Source organism: Cynocephalus volans, chromosome 5 (assembly GCF_027409185.1).
Source record: "Cynocephalus volans isolate mCynVol1 chromosome 5, mCynVol1.pri, whole genome shotgun sequence".
NCBI classification, from domain to species: domain Eukaryota; kingdom Metazoa; phylum Chordata; class Mammalia; order Dermoptera; family Cynocephalidae; genus Cynocephalus; species Cynocephalus volans.
The window spans coordinates 9,658,326-9,663,617 of NC_084464.1; positions in this window are offsets into that span (position 1 = coordinate 9,658,326).

Genomic DNA, 5,292 nt, shown 5'->3' on the forward strand with positions numbered 1-5,292 from the left:
TCAGGATCCAAGCCAGACCTCAGGGAGAAGAGAGTGTACTATGATACCCCAGGACACAAGGACAGAAATATGAAAAATCAAGAAAGTACATTGCCACTAAAGGAAAATAATAACTCTCAAGGGCTAGATCCTATAGAACAGGAAGTCTTTGATATGACAGACAAGGATTTAGAGTAACAATTCTACAGAAATTAAATGAGATACAAGGAAACTCAGACAACACAACGAAATGAAAAAAATATAATGGATCTGAAAGAAGAAATGTACAAAGAAATCAATGCCTTGAAACAGAATATAGCTGAGCTTATGGAGCTGAAGGATTCATTCAATGAAATAAAAAACACAATGAAGAGATTAACCAGCCGACTTGAACAAACAGAAGAGAGAATTTCTGACCTTGAGACAGGCTGAGGCAGACAAGAAAAAAAAAAAGAAGAATCAAAAAAATTGAAGAAAATCTAAGAGAGACTACAGACAACTTTAAGTGCTCAAATATACAAATCATGGGTATTCCAGAAGGGAAGGAAAAAGGAAATGGCATTGAAAACATATTCAACAAAATAATAGCAGAAAACTTCCCAGGTATAGGGAAAGTCACAGATCTCCAGATTCAGGCAGCCCAAAGATCCTTAAACACTTTCAATCCAAAAAGGTCCTCTCCAAGACATGTGATAATCAAACTGGCAAAACTCAAAGACAAAGAGAGAATCTTAAAAGCTACAAGAGAGAAGCAGCAAGTCACCTAGAAGGGAACCCCAATCAGAATAACATCAGACTTTTCATCAGAAACCCTAAAAGCCAGAAAAGAATGGGATGATATATTCAAAACACTAAAGGACAAAAATTGCCAGCCAATAATACATTACTCAGCAAGGCTGTGCTTCCAAAATGAAGGACAAATAGTTTATTTCCCAGACAAAGAAAAACTGCAGGAGTTCACTACCACACTACCACCCTTCCAAGAAATTCTCAAGGAAGTACTGGGTTTGATACCACAAAAACAACCATCACTGCCATGAATACTCAAGAAAGAGCAATAACTACCAGAAAACAAAAATGCTAGCAAAAGAGAAAAAAAATAGTTTATCTATCACCACAACAAACCAACAAATACAGAAGACAAACAGAAAATTAAAAAGAAAGGAACAAAAGGTACTTAAGACAGCTAAACAAAAATCAGTAAAATGCCAGGAGTAAATCAACACTTTTAATAATAACTCTAAATGTAAAGAGATTAAATTCACCTTTCAAAAGACACAGACTGACTGACTGGATTAAAAAGATGGGCCCAACAGTATGCTATCTTCAAGAGACTCACTTGACCTGTAAAGACACACATAGACTAAGAGTGAAGGGATGGAAAAAGATATATCATGCAAATAGAAATAAAAAACTAGCTGGAGTAGCTGTTCTTATATCAGATAAAGTAGACTTTAAAGCAAAACCATAAAAAGAGATAAAGAAGGCCACTATATGATGATAAAAGGATCAATCCATCAAGAAGACATGAGTCATAAATATGTATGCAGCCAATGTCAGAGCAGCCAGATTTACACAGCAAACACTATTAGATGTAAAGAAAGAGACAGACACTAACACCATAATAGTGGGGGACCTGAACACCCCACTCTCATCATTGGGCAAATCAACTAGGCAAAAAATCAATAGAAAATCACAAGATCTAAACAATACTTTAGAACAATAGGACTTGGCAGATATCTACAGAACTTTCCATCCAACAACCTCAGAATATTCATTCTTCTCATCAGCACATGTAACATTCTCCGGGATAGATCACATCTTAGGTCAGAAAGCAAGTCTCAACAAATTCAAAAAAATTGGAATTATTCCTGTATTTTTTCCAATCACAAATTAGAGATCAATAATAAATGAAACTCTGGAAACTATACAAACACATGGAAATTAAACAACATTCTACTTAATAAAATATGGGTCCAAGAAGAAAGTAAACAGAAATTCCAAAAATTTCTTGGAACTAATGAAAATAATGACACATCATACCAAAACCTGTGGGATAAGGGAGAAATTTATCGCATTAAATGCTTACTTCAGAAAAATGGAAAGATGGCAAATAAACAAGCCAACACTTCACCTTAAAGATTTAGAAAAACAAGAACAATCCACACCTAAAGTTAGCAGATGGAAAGAAATAATTAAGATCAGAGCAGAATTAAATGAAATAGAAACCTGAAAAACAATACAAAAGATCAGTGAAACAAAAAGTTGGTTTTCTGAAAAGATAAACAATATCAACAAATCTTTAGCAAGATTATTTAAGAAAAGAAGAGAGAAGACCCAAATAATAAAATTTGGAAATGAAAGGCTGATATTACAACTGACACCTCAGAAATACAAGGAATCATTAGAGACTACTATAAACAACTATATGCCAACAAATGTGAAAATCTGGAGGAAATGGATAAATTTCTGAATGCATACAAACCACCAAAACTGAGCCAAGAAGATATAGAAAATCTGAACAGACCAATAACAATAAAAGAGATTGAAGCTGTTATCAGAAGCCTCCCAACAAAAAGCCCAGGAACAGATGGGATCACTGCAGAGTTGTACCAGACCTTCAAAGAGGAACTGATACCAATTCTCTACAAACTGTTCCAAAAGATTGAAACAGAGACCATTTTCCCATACTCATTCTATGAGGCAAAAATCACCATGATACCAAAAACCAGACAAAGTTGCATCAAAAATAGAAAACTACAGGCCAATATCCTCGATGAACACAGATGCAAAAATCCTCAATAAAATACTAGCTAACAGAATACAGCAACACATACACAAAACTATACACCATGATCAAGTGGAATTCATCCCAGGGATGCAAGTTTGGTTCAAAATATGCAAATCAATAAATGTGATACACCACATCAATAAAAGCAAAGATCAAAACCACATGATCATCAATATAGACACTGAAAAATCATTTGACAAAATTCAACATTCTTTTGTGGTAAAGACTCTACAATTTACTTATAGATGGAAAGTATCTCGATATAATTAAAGCCATATATGATAAGATGACTGCCAATATCACCCTGAATGGGGAAAAGCTGGAGGGTTTTCCCTTATAAACAGGAACTAGACAAGGATGCCCACTCTCACCAGTCCTACTCAACATTGTGTTGGAAGTACTAGCCAAAGCAATCAGTGAAGAGAAGGAAATAAAGGGCATCCAGATTGGAAAGGATGAAGTCAAGCTGTCTCTTATTGTGGATGATATGATCCTATATATTGAACAGCCTAAAGCCTCTACAAAAAACTCCTAGAGTTGATAAATGATTTCAGCAAAGCTGCAGGATACAAAATCAACACACAAAATCATTACCATTTCTATATTCCAACAGTGAACATGCAGAAAAAGAAATCAAGGAAGATAGCCAATTTACAATAGCCACCAAAAAAAAAAGGCGACTGAGGATGTGAAAAACCTCTACAAGGAGAACTACAAACCACTGTTGAGAGAAACTAAAGAGAACACAAGAAGATGGAAAGATATCCCATGCTCTTAGATTGGAAGAATTAACATTGTGAAAATGTCCATATTACCCAAAGTGATCGACAGATTGGATGCAATCCCCATCAAAATTCCAATGACATTTTTCTCTGAGATGGAAAAAGCTATCCTGACATTTATATGGAACAACAAAAGACCACACATAGCCAAAGCAATCCTGAGCAAAAAAAATAAAGCTGGAGGCATAACACTACCTGACTTTAAACTATACTACAAAGCTTTAATAACCAAAACAGCATGGCACTGGCATAAAAATAGACACACAGATCAATGGAATAGAATTTAGAACCGAGAAATCAATCCATATGCCTACGGTCATCTGATCTTTGACAAAGGCACCAAGCCTATAAACTGGGGAAGATACTGCCTCTTCAGCAAATGGTGCTGGGATAACAGGATATCCATATGCAGGAGAATGAAACTAGACCTGCACCTTTCACCATATACAAAAATCATCTCAAAATGTATTAAAGAATTAAATGTACACCCTGAAACAATAAAACTCCTTAAAGAAAACATAGGTGTAACACTTCAGGAAAGAGGAGTGGGTACAGACTTATGAATAGGACCCAAAAAGCACATGCAACTAAAGGAAAAATAAACAAATGGAATTATATCTAACTAAAAAGCTTCTGCACAGCAAAAGAAACAATCAACAGGGTAAAAAGACAACCAACAGAGTGGGAGAAAATATTTGTAAAATATACATCTGACGAAGGATTGATATCCATAATACACAAGGAACTCAAACAATTTTACAGCAAAAAACCAAATAACCCAATTCAAAAATGGGCAAAGGAGCTGAATAGGCATTTCTCAAAGGAAGATGTAGGAATAGCCAAAAGACACATGAAAAAATGCTCAACCTCAATCAGCATCCGGGAAATGCAAATCAAGATCACTTTGAGATACCATCTCACTCCAGTTATGATGGCTAACATCCAAAAGACTGACAATGATAAGTGACGGAGAAGTTGTGGAGAAAAAGGAACTCTCATACACTGTTGGTGGAGCTGCAAAATGGTGCAGACTTTAGGGAAAATGGCATGGAGGTTCCCCAAACAATTACAGATAGGTCTACCATATGACCCAGCAATTCCACTATTGGGAATATACCCAGCAGAATGGAAATCATCATGCCGAAGGGATACCTATAATCCAGTGTTTATTGCAGCTCTATTTACAATAACCAAGAGTTGGAACCAGCCCAAATGTCCATCATCTGATGACTGGATAAGGAAACTGTGGTATATCTACACAACGGAATACTACTCTGCTATAAAAAAGAACAAAAAACTACCATTTGCAACAACATGGATGGACTCAGAGAAAATTATATTAAGTGAAAAGAGTCAGGCACAGAAATAGAAATATCACATGTTCTCATTTATTTGTGGGAGCTAAAAATAAACAAATAAATGAGCACACAAAGAAATAAAGGGTTTGTGGGGGGAAGAAGACAGAATAACCACAAAAATTCCTTGAATTATTTAAGTCAAGTGAACAGATATGATGCCAGGAGGGGAGAGGAGGGGTAGAGAGGAGTGGGTAAAAGGGCATGAAAATCAACTATGATGTATATTTAGAAGTAGAATTTTAAAAAATAAAATTATAAAAAGAAGGGTAAGTTAAATTCAAAGTAAGCAGAAAAAAAGAATGAATAATAATTATAGTAGAAATCAATCGCCTTGTAAAGAGGGAATGAACAACCCTATTTCCACAAATTTGATAATCTAGAT